This window comes from Narcine bancroftii, chromosome 11 (assembly GCF_036971445.1).
Source record: "Narcine bancroftii isolate sNarBan1 chromosome 11, sNarBan1.hap1, whole genome shotgun sequence".
Lineage (NCBI taxonomy): Eukaryota > Metazoa > Chordata > Chondrichthyes > Torpediniformes > Narcinidae > Narcine > Narcine bancroftii.
This window is the reverse complement of record NC_091479.1, coordinates 50598645-50614192: the sequence shown is the minus strand read 5'-3', so window position 1 is coordinate 50614192 and position 15548 is coordinate 50598645. Positions and strand designations below refer to the sequence as shown.

Sequence of the window (15548 nt, the reverse complement as noted above, 5' to 3'; positions counted from 1 at the left end):
CTTTTTCCATATACCTTCACCCATTTCCCCCACCCATTTCTCCCCTACCTCTCCTCCATTCCAACCCCCTCCCACTCACCTTCCCTTTCACCTACCCTCACACCTATGCCCTAAACTCAGCCCTCCTCCCTTCACCTCCCCTTTCCCTCTCCTTTGCCCCTCCCCTTCACCTCCTACCCTTCCCCTCCTCCCCTTCCCCTCCTTCCCCTCCCCTTCCTACCCCTAACTTAGGGGAAGGAGGGATAGGGGAAGGGGGTAGGAGAAAGGAGGTAGTGAGAGGGTAGGGGTAGGTAATGGGGTAGTGGAAGGGGTTGCAGGTATGGGGTAGGATTAGGGGAAGGGGGTAGGTGTAGAGGATAGGGGTAGGGTTTAGGTTAGGGTTGGGGAAGGTGGGTAGAATTAAGATATGGGTCATGGACGGGTAGAGGTACAGTTAGGTTTAGGGTTAGGAGATGTGGGCTCGGGTTAGGTCGAGGTTTAGGGTTAGGTTTAGAGTTTGGGGAAGTGGGCTTGTTTTAGGTTTAGGGGAAGGGGGTAGGAGTAGGAGGTAGAGGTGGGGTGTGAGTTGGGGTTTGGGGAAGGTGGGTAGGATTAGGGTTGGGTTTAGGGGACAGCGTAGGGATAGGGTTAGGGGACAGAGTGGAAATAAGAGTTAGGGTTGGGGACGTGGTGTAGTGTTTAAAGGTATCGGTAGTGTTAACGTTAAGGATAGAGTTTGTTAGGGGTTAGGGTTAGGTTGGGGAGGGGAGCGGGGGAGGCGAGCAGGGCACGGGAAATGGGGAAGTGATGGGGGAGGGGAATGGGCATGGGAATGAGGAGGGGTACGGTGTAGAGGAAATGGGAGGTGAATGGAGGAAGGCATCGCTACCCCCTCCCCTCCCCACGCCTACCCCCACATTATCCCTGCCTCCTCTCCTCCTTCCAGAGGAAGCCGGGCCTCATACCAGCCAGAACCTCCCTGTAATTTCAGAGCCTCCGTTTCAGGAAGTGCCTTTGACACTTGCCGTTGGACAGACATCTTGTATCTTGATTCATTCTATACCGTTGATATTAAATTTAAAAATGGTTTGGTCTTTTAAAGCTTGAACTCAAAAGGCTCGTCCAGATAGACAACACAGAAACAGGCCCTTCGGCCCCACTCTCCTGCTGGCTGTGCTGTTGTAATCAGTCCATATTCCTCTCCACCTTTTCATTCTTAGCTCCCATCGAGCTCATGTTGCCTTGTCAATCTCACGGTCTGTGGGAAGAAGCTATTTCCCTCCCTGGCTTCTCTGCTTTTATTCCTCCATATCGCCTTCCTGATGGCAGGGGGACAAAGATGCTCTTTGCTGGATATCTGGGAGTCTATTTACAGAGCTCATCCCTGCAAAAAATTCAGGGGTCCCTTGCCTTGAGGTTCCACCCATGTTGCCTCTCCCTCAGCACTCTCTCGTCAGAACACAACTGCACCTTCCTTCCCCTCCTCTCCCAGGTCTCAGTATCCCCCTGACAATTCCAGTCAGCTGCCGTGTCTGCACCCTGCCCCATCTGCTATCGAATGCCCTGCATCCTCCTTCCCCGTTGGTTTCCTCCTGTTATCAGGCATCAGAATGGACCCCACCCTGTTGAAACTACCCATATTCTCACTGATCTCTCTGCACCACTGCCCTCCATCCAGGGGTCTTGGTTGTCTTGTGGTGATGGTGGAGAACAAAGTACCAACTCAAGGAGATGGGGAGCAGTAAGGAGACCCCCAGTTCCAGGAGACATGGAGAACCACAGAGATGCCCAACTCTATCAATCCGGTAGAACCTGGTCATCAGGTGCAAGGAGCTCTCGGGTACTGCTGCACGTGAGGCAGGTGTGGCCCATCCCCACACCTCCACCCTGTCAATTCCCAAAACACATTTCCTATTCATGTGGGGGTCCAAAATGTATAGAGTCTGGAGGACCATGTACGTCGTCAATCAATGGGGGCATAACCCTAACCAGCATGGCTATTGTGTTTGGCTGTGCTTGGAAACAAAGTGCAAGGGCACCAAAAGCCGCTATGTGCTGAAGTTCTACCTGGCTCAGGTGTTGCGAAAGATTGGTCTGGCCCTGATGCCACACAATGTCCTAGTCAGCAGGACTTTGCCCCATCACCTTCATGGGAATGGTTGCATAGACAAACACTATTGACCACAGGGCCATCAGGCAGTGGTCAGCATGGAATTCCTGCTGACACAGAGACTAGGACTTGATGAGATACTGCGGGGTGGTACCCTGAGCAGAGCATCGAGAGACAGACATCCAGAACTGCTGGAAGACCAGAAACTCAGTGAAAGATGCCCTTTGGTCTGCCTGAAACCCAGATAAGAGAAGCAAACACTAGAAGCCCAAAGCAAAGGGAGGAAGGTTTAGGGGCAATATCAGGGGTACTTGTCTTTACACAGAGTTGTGGGTGCCGGGAATGCCTTGCCAGGAGTGGTGATGAAGGCTGAAATATTAGCGGCATTTAAGGGCTTCTTGGACACATGAATGAAGGAAACATAGAAGAGGAGCAGGAGTAGGTCATTCAACCCTTCGAGCCTGCTCCGCCATTCAACGAGATCATGGCTGATCTTAAAGTTCAGTACCCCGTCCCCGCCTTCTCTCCGTAACCTTTAATATCCTTATACTGAAGAAATAGATCTAATTCCCTCTTAAATATATTTAATGAACCTGCCTCTACTGCCCTCTGTGGCAATGAATTCCACAGATTCACCACCCTCTGGGTAAAGAAATTCCTCCTCATCTCGGTCCTAAATGGTTTGCTTATTATCCTCAAACCATGGCCCTGGGTTCTGGATTTTCCCACCATTGGAAACATCGCATCTCCATCCATTCTGTCCAGCCCTGCCAGAATTTTATATGTCTCTATGAGATTCCCTCTCAATCTTCTAAACTCCAGTGAGAACAATCCCAATTTGCGCAATCTTCCCTCATAAGTCATTCCTGCCATTCCAGGTATCAGCCTGGTGAATCCCCTCTGCACTCCCTCCATTGCAAGAATGGAGGGTTATGAAGGAGGAAGGGTCTAGTTTTTATTTTGCTTGGAATTGATAGGTCAGCGCAACATCGAGGTCCGAAGGGCATAACTGTTCGATGTTAACCTGCTGGTCTTTTAGCACATGGAGATGTGGGTGAGGGAACGCTGCCCACCGGCCTATTCCAGGTTGCTGAGAGATGCACTGAGGCTTGGCGCAGCCAACACGAGGGCGCTGTGGGGAAGGACTCTAATCCTCTGGGTCTTAAGGGGCAGAGACTAAGGGGAACCCCTTCAACCACAGAGTGCAGGGAGTAACCACAAGGTGTCAAAGTGGTGGAATGATGCTAAACAGAGAACGTGTGCATTGAAGGGAATATAGGCATGCAACACGAGGATGAGAAAAGACATGGAACAGTTGTCCTCTTGGTCAATTATTTTAGAATAAAGTTAATTTTGGGGTGAAAAAGAGAAAAGCCCGAACTCAGTCAACTTTGTTTCATGAGATACATTCTCCAATCCAGGAAAGCTCCTCTGTACCCGTTCAAATTTAACCCGAGGAAACTGTATTCATGGTGGAAACCTCTGCAAACACACAACGGGATCTACGCACAGAGAGACAAATGATACACGTGCAGTCCCTCCCAAAAAAGAAATAAATTCTGTTGAATCAATAGCAGAGTCATGGAGTCTTTGTCTGAGCCGGTCATCCATCATTCTCCATTCTCACTGCTCGCAGGATGAATCTGTTTCTGGGCCTGGTGCTACTGGCTCCGATATTCCTCGACCTCTTTCCTGATGAGAAGAGCTGCCAAATGCTGTGGGCAGGTGGAAGGGATCCTCGACGACATTGACAATAAACCTGGTTTATCCCATTGATATTTGGGGTGGGTGGGTTGGGGGGAGAGAGACCCCATGATCCTATCTGCCACTCGTGGTCCTGCCGATAATTAAAAAAAAATATTTATATACTTAAATCCACAACAAATTCACACAATTAATAATAATGCTCATCTAATGTGTGGCATCTATAAAAGAAAGAATAAAGAAACCACCACCCACCTTCATCCCCAATATCCTAACCTCTCCCCTTCTCGCCTCAACAGAAGTGTCTGTTACTTTAAAGTTTCATTGAATAAACGGAGGCCTTCAGGTGAAAGGGAGTGTCAGGGTTTCATGTAAATATCCACACCCACCCTTGGTAAATATGGGCTCCATATTCTTCTGACATATCGAGTTGGAGTGGCCTGTTAACCGAGACACGAGTCACTACACTAGAGAGCCGACAAACACGCTGACAGCGCAGACCCTGTTGGGGCCAATGCCCTTCATCCCAGGGGATGACCCACATCTTGGGAATCAATGAGCAACGGGAGGATCGCCTTCCAAACGGAGGCTGGAGCTGCCTGTTCAAGCAACTTATCTTCCACTTCCACTTCTTGGGTGCATGTCATTCTTTCCAGACTTCGCGGGAGCGCGCCTGCTACAGTGGTGACCTCAGCAGGACCCAGCCCTTCAATTGGATGTGAAGATCACGGTCCAGGCAGCGCTTCAGATGGTTTGGTTGAAGCTGTCAACGTTCTGGATGTCGCAGCCACACGTGGGGTTCAAACAGGCCAAGGACCAGTTCCACCTCCAAGAGATCACCGCTGTTGACATCCATTACTCCTCCATGATGTTCTTGCTCATCAGGACATGGCAGCAAGGCTCATCGACTTCCGACATCAGCCTCCCGAGCAAGGCAAATAGGATGCCCTCAAGGAGCTCTTTACCCGCACCTTCAGGCCACGCCTTTATCCTCCACCTCATTCTGTTCCTGCTCTCACTGTCGCATGGCCCAGACAGTCATCCCAACATGACTCCCTTCATGCTATTTCTTTTCAGCTCTCACCAAACGCCCTGGACCCACTTTTCAGGAACTCTTCCCTCTTCCTCCCTATGTCATTGGTATCTCCATGTACCACAACCTCTGGCCCACTTTAGGATGTCTTGGACACCAGCAGCAACACCCCAGATACTGGCACCAGGGAGGCACCACCTGGAAAAGGTCCAGGGTCCTAGTCCAACAGTCCTTTTCCTGAGAATCCAGGTAGCATTGAAATATCAATGGTTGCTCAAAGCAAAATCCTCATTGCGGTGCCCACCAACAAGTTGAGGCACAAAGGTTTGTGGGTCTTTTGGGTTACTGGTGCCAACATATTCCCCATCTCACCCTGCCCCTCCATCTACTGTACAATGTTGCCCAGAAAAAAAAACTCTCCGCTTCATTGATGACCTGAACAACAAATGGCTTCTTTAATGGCAAAACACACTGTTGAACATCACTGCCACTGACCACAAGTATCCCCAACCCCTCAAAACTGGAAGACACTTTGAATGACTTGTCTCTGCCATGAAGACAATGGCCAAGTGGAGCGTCAAGCAAAAGAGGCAAGGTCGCCGAGTCCCACACAGCTTCTTGTTCAATTCCCTCCTGGAAGCTGCCTCCCGCGACTCCCCATCTGAGTGTCAGATGCTCGCCTGCTCACCACAGAGAACCAGATGGCAGCAGAGACAGTCACACTCCAGCCACACCTCCCCAACATGTGATGGGTTAAATCTGCGGATGCCACTCACAGCGGACCGAAGAAGTGGTACATGGCAGACCGCACAGAGGCCGGGATCGAAGGGCTGAGCCACTTGCAAGAACAAATCATGTCCTGCCCGAAAGTGACAGCCTCCCACCTGAATGACCCCGAGAAGAGCTTGGCACCATGGCCTGGGGAAAACCGTTCAACACCCTCGATGCTGGACAGCAGAGAAAAAGCTTGGTTTACTGACGGCTCCGGCTGGTGGAGGTGCGAAAAACAGTGGTGTAAGGTGGGAGCGCTCCAGCCCACCACAGATAAAGTACTGACACAAGAGGGTGAGGTGGAGGGGAGAGCCAACTGTCCAAGCTGGCAGCTGTGGCACTGATCTGAAAAGGGACAACCAGGCGGGCCCAGGAGCCTCTTTTCCGATCAGTGCAACAGGATTTCTGGGCTGTGCCAAACAGCACGTCAGTGTGGATGGGTCGGCGGCAGGAGACAGGGAGGTAGATCCATGGCTGCCTGCTCTGAGGACAACAGCACTGGCAGATCTTCTGAGAGGTGGAACAACAAAAGAATAGTCAGGGTCCACCACGTGGATGGACACACCTCCAGGAAAACCGCTGAAGCTGACGCGATGCCACTGTGGACTGAGCTGCTCAAATATGCTCTGCCACTTTTTTCCCCAAGCAGAGAGACCCCGGAGCCTTGGCAGCATTGGTGCATCATAAATGTGGGCATATGGGGGCACTATGATGGACAGAGGATCTGGGGGTCTCATGATGTTGCAAGAACTGTGATGGCCAAATGCCCTATTTGTCAGCAATTAAAACCAAGGGCCGCATTCGCTGGGGTTCGGGAGCTGGCCAAGTCTGATAAATTGACCATATCAGGCCTCTCCCCTGCCAAAATAAAAAGTGATATGTTCTCACGATGGTCAGCACATACTCAGATGTCCTGCCAGCGGGCCGACCAAGCACCATTTTAGCGTGCTCCATATGTGGAATACCCTATCGGATAACGTCCGACCAGCAATGGGTGGTGATGCCAAGTATTTGGGGCCACCTGCATATCCCCTACCACCCACAGGCATCCAAGATCAATGAGTGAATGAATGACCTGTTCAAGGTATCATATGTGACAAGTTGATTGTCAAGTCTTCTATCCACGAGTGGTTGCAAGTGTATCGATTAATCCGGCGAGTTTGTGTCTGTGTGTGTCTTTTACTCCTCATGCGACTTCACTACATGTGTCAATAAAAGACAACTGTGTTCAAATTCGCCACCCTTGGGACCCCTCGAATCAGTTTCACACACATAATAATTGGTGCAGTGAGCAGGGTCCTTCGAGTTCCGACTGAACACAGCTGCAGTGGAGATGCTTTGGAATTGGGGCAGGAAATCGAGTGCAGGCAGGGAGAACAAGATCTGCGGGTGGACTGACGAGAGTGCAGGGTTCGGGAGCTTGGCAAGCATGCTGGCGGACCACGGCAAACTGGTAGACTGGTCCAAGCTCCTGGATCCACATCTTGAGAAAATAGGTCACCACGTGTGGTCCCACTTCAAGAAGTCGGGGTTCCCAAAATCTAAGGGGAATCAGAGGGTGCCTTTTGGCTGCCATTGTTTCTCCTGAGAAACCAATGTGAGATCATAGAAAGGAAAGATTTGCAGAGGGCCCAGGAAAATAAGGAGATAAAGGTGGTCCAGCAGCGTTGCTGTGCACTGCAGGAGGCAGCACAGACTCCCCCAACCTGAGCCACTGATGTCGAGATGAGAGGGACAGAGGAAGCCAACAGACATGCCAATCAAGGTCTGACTCCTCCCCCACACTCCCAGTGAGTGAGTTTGTACTGGCCATGGAGCGATTAGCCGAGGCCATTTGCCAGGATTCAGGCATTAAAAGTTTCAGAACAAGCCAGGAAGAGCATGAAATCAATTTATTTGCAGAAGTTGTTCTGATATATCTGACAGACCGGATACACTCATTGCCCAAGTTGTGCTCCACCCTGGAGGACTATGGGGACATCTCTGGGTATAAGTTCTTTTGGGATATGTGCAAAATCATGTCACTTAGGAAGGGGGATTAGAGCCAATGTCAAGAAAATAGTCAACAAATGTGGAGACAAAATGGAATCAAATGTCTAGGAGTTAGAATAGATAACAACGAGTAATTTAGACCAGCTGAATTATTCTCCCCTTGCTTGGGGAAATTGAGGAGGATTTAAATGGTTGGATGTCCCTGCCCATTACACTAGTGGTGTCACAGAGAGGGGAGGTGTCACAGAGGGGGGAGATGATGACACAGAGGGGGCGATGATGTCACTGCATGGGGCAGCCATAGCTGAGTCGTGCCATGGCACAGCAACACGAGAAAGATGCCTCTCCTGGAAGGGGATTCTGGCCCACGTGTCGGAGTAGGACGCTGTCTCATCCCAGGGACCCTCTGATCAACAGGGTTGTGTTTAAATGCACCCTGCACCCATGGGTGAGATAAAGAGCCTGTTACAGGCTCCCCGACTGGGACAGAGCCTCCTCTGGCACCATCCTTCACCCAGTGTGGGCGGAGAGAATGGAGGCTGCATTTAATCCCCTCTCCCCATCCTGAGTGCAGGGCACTTTATGAGGCAGCTGGAGGGGACTGGGGAGGGGAGAACAATGGCATGTGAGGGGATAAAGGGATGGGGTCTGTAGGACAGGAGGGGAGAACAAAGGAACGGGGTAGCACCACAGGCTAATGTCAAGGGAGATTGGATCAGAGATAGGGGACATAGGGTTGAGCTGGGGGGATGGGGTGCGAGGGGACGGAAAGCACTGGGGAAACCATGGGGGTGGTGTTGGGTGGGGGATGAGAGTGTGGTAGAGGATTCGGGGCAGGGGAGAGTGTGAGGTGTCTGAGGGAGAAGAGAAGTTGCGAGGGGGATGGAAGGCAGACCTTTCAACAGAAATGGGACAGAGCTCCCCCTCCACCTGGAATGGGATCTGTCCACTGAGAGACACGACCGCTCCTCCACCCGCCACGCCCCCCCCCCCGTGGTTACAAGATCCCTTCCACCCTTGCATACACCCCCACACACCCCCAACCGGGATAGGATTCTTTCCCCCAGTGGACCTGGATGAAGGTGCTAGAAAGTGTTTCTGCTGCGGCGGACCCAACAGAGTTGAGCGGTGAAGAGTGGGGCTCTCTCCGCACCACCTGCTCCCTCAGGCAACGAGGTCTCGCTTGCATCATGGAAGATCACGGTGTTGCTGAGCTTCTGGGAATGTGGAGGGCTTCTGCTAAACCCGTGGTAGGGTTCAGAGTGCTTCATCTCCCCGGGACGTGCTGAAGGTCAAGGATGACCCGATCCTCTCATGGAGGGAGGGTTGTAAATAAGGTGAACGGCTGCAGAACTGGCCTCAGTCTGAGGAGAGTGATCAAAGAGGGACCTGGGGTGGCAATATTTCTACTGAGAGGCTGGAAAGAACCACCAGAGGATCAATTCTGACATTTTGGAGACCCTTGGAAGGGAGGTAGAGGGAGGGGTAGAGACTAACTCGGACAACAAGGCTGGGCTGGGATAAATGACCTGTTGTGTACCCTCTGGGTGTGTAAATGCTGCTGCTTCTGCCCCAGAGGACATGGCAATAAGGCCACAACAGAGGTGGCCACACCGTATCATGGACCCAACGTCCCCAAGGTGGTGTCCTGCACAGATGTTAAAATCATCGACAATGGATCTTTCGGTGTGGTGTACCAGGCAAGGCTGGTGGACTCCGGAGAGCTGATTGCCATCAAGAAGATCTTGCAAGACAAGAGATTCAAGGTGAGGGGGAGGAGCAGTTGTGTGGAAATGGAAAACCCTGATATTTAAATTTAGGGTCTACAGCACGTTCACAGGCCCTTGCGACACATGAGCCCGTTTCACACAATTACACCCAATTGACAAACAACACCCCAAACACATTTTTGAAGGGGGGTGGAAAGAGGAGCATCTGACAGAGACCAAAGCAGCCATGGGGTTTGGAAACAGAGAAAGTCACACAAACCCACAACAGCAGCCCCCCTCCCCACACACAACCCCCCACCCCACACACACACACACACTCACACACACACACACACACACACACACACACACACACACACACACACACACACACACACACACACGCACACACCTGGCAAATATCAAAGATTTTCTGCAAATTCATTGTTTAGTAGAAGCTGGGAAAACAATCATAAAAACTGAAATGATACTTCATTGAACCCCCTGACGAGTCCCCACTCCAGCGACACGAAAAGTCCCCCCCACTGACTCTCGAAAAGTCCCCCACTTCGGCCTCCCTTGGAGTTCCCCACCTCTGACCTCTTGACAAATCTCCTCCCCGCCTCCTCCCTCAACTTGGACAAGTTGCCCCTCAGGGCCCCGACCCATCGCCCAGCCTTGCTGATGTTCTTCTCTCGCCATAGAACCGCAAACTGCAGATCGTGCGAAAGTTGGATCACACCATCATTGTCCCTCTTCTCAACTTCTCCTCTGTAGTCAAGGTAAGATCCACCTGCACCCACCCCACCCTCACTCTGATGCATATCATTTGCTGCTACCTTCCCCATTCCTTCAATCGATCTGTCTCGCTGCAGCCTCTCTTTTGCCTCCATCCTGCCCCTCTGACCAGTGCTGACTCTTTGACGTTGGCTGCCCTGCTCCTCACCCATTAACTCATGACCTCTTGCCATTTCAACTCCAGACAGCAGCAGCCAAGACCACAAGACAAGGTCGCCAAATTCGGCCACTCAGCCCCTCCAGTCTGTTTCCCCAATTCATTTCACGAATGTACTTTCCCCCATAACTCACTTTTGGCACCTTTTGGTGCGCCTCCAAATCAACGCCTGCTCTGAATCGTCCCAACAACTCAGCCTCCACATGTTCGACCCCAGCCAACACCCGGCTGCAAACATTTCTCATCTCGAAACGTCAATGGTTTTTCTCCCCCGGTGAATCCTTGCCTCACGAGGGAGGGCGGTCAGAGCTGCACATTTTGTGCAGTCTCACCAGAAGCCGAATGATGGGGCAGCGGACGGGTCCACTACGGCCTGTTGACGCTCTGCTCGCTGAGCCGTTGGATTCATGCCATGTTGTGTTGAGCAGTGGGGGCATCAGGCCTACAGAGAGCAGGAGGGGCTGGCACTCCTGTTGGGAGAGGCACGGGGTTTTGGAGGGTAAATCCAGCTGACATGTTTGTATTGTGTCCAAGAGGAAGAGCAGGTTTATTTGAATCTGGGTCTGGACTATGTTCCCAAGACGGTTCACTGCATGGTCCAGCACTTCAACAAGGCCAAGCAGCCCATTCCCATGATCTACATCAAGGTGGTTGTGGGTCTGGGTGGTCAAGTTGTCCACTGGGGCAAGCTTGGATGGTGGGGTTGGAGGATATGAAGGAGTTTACTGGCTGAGTCTCGCTGGGGACTGGATATCGATGAAGGGTGCATGAGGGTCTCAATGGGTATTGGTGAGGAGAGAAAGGGTAGTGAGGGGAGAGGGGTGGAGAGGATGATGAGGATGGATGTTGATTGGCAGGGAGGGGCCCTTCACCCACCTCCCCTTACCCTCAGGATATAGACCCGGCCAGTGTGGAGGCAGAGTGGGTCATGTTATATCGTTGTGTTGCCAGATGTTCATGTACCAGCTGTAGCAGAGCATGGCCTACTTCCATCCTCAGGGGGTTTTCCATTGAGACATCAAGCCCCAGAAGATGCTGGTAGATCCCGAGATGGCCTTCTTATTGCTCCTTTATTTCGGCAGGTAGATCCACCCATGTCTGTCCGTTCACCACCTCAACGCGGTCCTGATCCCTCTCCACAACACGGCCTTGTCCCCTCCCCACCAGCTCTCACCCCTCCCCCACCAGCTCTCTCCCCTCCTCCCTCTCCCAACTTGCCCCATCCACAGCTTAATAACTTATTCTAAATAAGATTGTGGGGGCCTTAGATGGAATGAACAGCCAGAAACCTTTCCTAAAGTGTCAGGTGCAAATCTCAGAGAGCATCCGCTTCAGGTGAGGGGAGATTTTTTTTATGCAGAGAGTTGTGAGAGCTTTGAATGCGTCACCAGAGAAAGTGGTAGCGGTTGGTAGAATAGGTACATATAAAAGTCTCTGAGACGAGCATGTGGATGTAAGGGAACAGAATTTTTACATGATAGAGGAATTTGGGGATATGGCGAGAAGGCAGGGTAGGTCGAGTTTGGTCATAAATTAGATCAGCCATGATCGTATTGAATGGCGGAGCAGGCTCGATAGGCCATTTTTGTCCTATTCCTGTTCCCACTTCCTATGTTCCTATGGGTGTGGTACAGGTAAAGGTTGTGGAGAACATTTACAAAGGTCAGTACAGCCTTTATGGGCCAAAGGGCCTGTACTGGGCAGCAATGCTTGATGTTCTAATGGATGCGGAAGCTCTGGGAAGGGGTAAGGGAGGGACTCGCCAGGAAGTCTGCAGATTCTGGGGCCGAGGGCAATGCCCAAACATGCTGGGGAAACTCATGGATAGTTTTGTGAGGAGCAGGTCCTGCTTCACGAGTCAAATTGAGTTTTTAGAGGAGGTGTCAAAGGAGATAGATGAAGGTCAAGGTCTGTATGTGCTGCACGAGGATTTTAGTAAGGTGCTTGACAAGATCCCCACGGAGGCCTCATTCAGAATGTCGGGAGGCATGGGATCCATGGAGCCTTGGCTGTGTGGATTCAGAATTGGCTTGTCTGCAGAAAACAGAGGGTAGTAGTAGATGGAACAATGACTAGTGGCGCTCCAAAGGGATCTGCTCTGGGACCCCTGCTCTTTGTGATTTTTATGAATGATGATGGGAGTGGAAGGGTGGGTACGTCAGGGGATGACACAGAGGTAGAGATGTTGTAGACAGTGTAGAAGGTTGTCATAGGTCATCCAGTTTGCAGAGAAGTGACAGATGGAGTTCAATCCTGTAAATCAGATGTACTTAAATAAGCAACTGGTCCAGGTTTATTTCCAGAGTAATTTTCAAGAGCACGAATAACAGTTATTCCAAAGAAGGTTGGAGCCCCATTAAAAGTAGCTTCATATAGACCAATATCTTCATTGAATGCGGATTACAAGAATGTGTGGGCAGAGCACTTGGTTAATGGCAGGATTATGAACAGTGTGCAGGACTGAGAAATATTTAGATCCTGCTCCATATATCACTCAAGGTTGCTGTGCAAATTGAGAGGGAGTTTAAGATGGTGTATTGTGTGCTGGCCTTCAGGAGTCAGGGGATTGAGTTCAAAAACCGAGAGGTATCGTTGCAGATGTATAAAATTCTCGTCAGACCACACTTGGAATATTGTGTGCATTCCTGGGGCGAGAATACCAGAGGACGTCTAATTAAGGTGAGCTGAGGGAAATTTAGGCAAGACGTGAGGGGTACATTTTATTCACACAGAATGTAGTGGGTGGCTGGAATGCATTGTCGGGGTAGTAGCGGAGGCTTGTCCAAAAAAGGCATGAAAAGGATTTTAATATGGACAGGAATTCAAGAAAAATGGAGAGTACTGGTGTGAGGGAGGGGAGGGTTCAGGGGTAGGGGGGATGATGGGGGAAGTGTTGGGACCCTCCAAAGTCATTGAGTTCAGGCCTCAGAGACAGTATCTCTATCACTCGTATTTCTCTTCCCAGGAGAAGGAGCGATCTCAGAGACAAGACACGAGTCCAGAAGAACCTCGCATCCCAGCTGAACAGAGGACGGACAACATCATGATGGCCTGAACCCCTCCCCGTCGTATCCCTCTGGCCCTGCCAACCCCATTCCCTGCCTCTTCCATGTCCCTTCACCCACTTCCCCTCTTCTCCTCTACCCCTCCTCCATCCCAACCCCCTCCCGCTCATCTTCCCCTTCCCCTGCCCTCACACCTATGCCCTAACCCCAGCCCTCCACTCTTCACCTCCCTCTTCCCCTCCGCCCTTCCCTTCCCCTTTCCCCCTCCCCTTCCCCTCCCCCATCCCCTCCCCTAACCCTCCCCCTTCCCCTCCCTTTCTCCTCCTCCCCTTCCCCTCCCCCTTCCCTTTCCCCTTCCTACCCCTAACCTAGGGGAAGGAGGGGGAGGGGAAGGGGGTAGGAGAAAGGGGGTAGTGGAAGGGAGTAAGGGTAGGGGTTGTGGTAAGGGGTAGGGTAGGGGGTAGTGGTAGGGGGTGCGGGGATGGGGAAGGGGTAGGAGGTAGGGTTAGGGGAAGTGGGTAGGTTGTAAGGGATAGGGTAGGGATAGTGGTAGAGGGTGCGGTTATGGGGAAGGGGTAGGGTTAGGGGAAGGGGGTAGGTTGTAAGGGATAGGGTAGGGGGTAGTTGTAGGGGGTGTGGGTATGGGGAAGGTGTAGGAGGTATGGTTAGGGGAAGGGGATAGTTGTAGGGGGTGCGGGTATGGGGAAGGGGTAGGAGGTAGGGTTAGGGGAAGGAGGTAGGTTGTAAGGGATAGGGATAGGGTTTAGTTTAGGGTTGGGGAAGTTGGGTAGAGTTAGGGTTAGTGTTAGGAGACATGGGGTAGGGCTATATCTTGGTTTATGGTTAGGTCTATAGTTCGGGGAAGTGGGCTTGTGTTAGGTATAGGGGAAGGGGGTAGGAGCAGGGGGGTAGAGGAGGAGTGAGGTTTGGGGTTAGGGGATGGTGGGTAGCATTAGGGTTGGGGTTAGGGGGTGGCATAGGCGTAGGAATAAAGTTAGGGTTAGTGGATGGGGTGGGGGTAGAGTTAGGGGACGTGGAGTGGTGGTAGGGGGTATCGGTCGTGTTTAGGTTAGGTTTAGGATTTTGTTAGGGGTTAGGGTTAGGAGTAGGAGGAAGGGAAGGGGGAGGGGAATGGGGGAGGCGAGCGGGGGACGGGAACTGGGGACTGGAAGGGGGAGGGGATGTGGGAGGGGAACGGGCAGTGGAAAGGGGAGGGGAACGGTGTAGAGGAAAGGGGAGGTGAACGGTGGACGGCATCCCTAGCCCCTCCCCTCCCCTTCCCTTCCCCCGCATTTCCCCTGCCTCTCCTCTCCTCCTTCCAGAAGAAGCTGGGCCTCTTTCCGTCCAGAACCTCCCTGTGGTTTCAGAGCCTCCGTTTCAGGAAGTGCCTTCGACGCTTGCTGCTGGACAGACATCTTGTCTCTTGATTCATTCTGTACCATTGATATTAAATTTAAAAATGATTGGGTTTTTTAAAGCTTGAACTCAAAAGCTGGTCCAGATAGAGAAAACATAAACAGGCCCTTCAGCCCCTCTCTCCTGCTAGCTGAGCTGTTGTAATCAGTCCATATTCCTCTCACCCTTTTCATTCTTAGCTCCCATCCAGCTCATGTTGCCTTGTTAATCTCATGGCCTGTGGGAAGATGCTATTTCCCTCCCTGGCTGCTCTGCTTTTATTCCTCCATATCTCCTTCCTGATGGCAGGGCGACAAAGATGCTCTGTGCTGGATATCTATGAGTCTATTTACAGAGCCCATCCCTGCAATCAATCAGGGGACCGTTGCCTTGAGGTGGCACCCATGTTGCCTCTCCCTCAGCACTCTCAGAATACTACTGCACCCTCCTTCCCCTCCTTTCCCAGGTCTCAGTAACCCGCTGACAATTCCAGTCAGCTGCCATGTCTATACCCTGCCCCACCTAAACCGATGGATCGACCAGCGCCTTCTCCCCTGAAGAGTTCGAGGAATCCACTCTCTTGCAATGTCCTGCTATCGAATGCCCTGCATCCTCCTTCCCACTTGGTTCCTCCTGTTATCAGGCGCCTGGATGGACCCCACCCTGTTGAAACTACCCATGTTCTCACTGATCTCTCTGCGCCTCTGCCCTCCATCCAGGGGTCTTGGATTTCTTGTGGGGGTTGTGAAGAACAAAGCACCAACTTAAGGAGATGGGGAGCAGTACAAAGACCCCCATGTCCAGGAGACAGGGAGAACCACACAGATACCCATCTCTGTCATTCGGGTAAAACCTGATTATCAGGTGCAATGTGCAAGGAACTTTCGGTCCTGCT

At 51.7% G+C, this 15548-nt stretch overlaps 1 long non-coding RNA gene across 1 annotated transcript; it reads left to right on the top strand.

Annotated features, from left to right (window-relative positions):
* Positions 1-7925: 7925 nt before the first annotated feature.
* LOC138745366 (uncharacterized) lies at positions 7926-13685 on the top strand. Its single transcript, XR_011346219.1, has 4 exons — positions 7926-8037; positions 9166-9355; positions 10003-10080; positions 13219-13685. It is a non-coding gene; the product is annotated as an uncharacterized lncRNA (long non-coding RNA).
* Positions 13686-15548: the final 1863 nt, after the last annotated feature.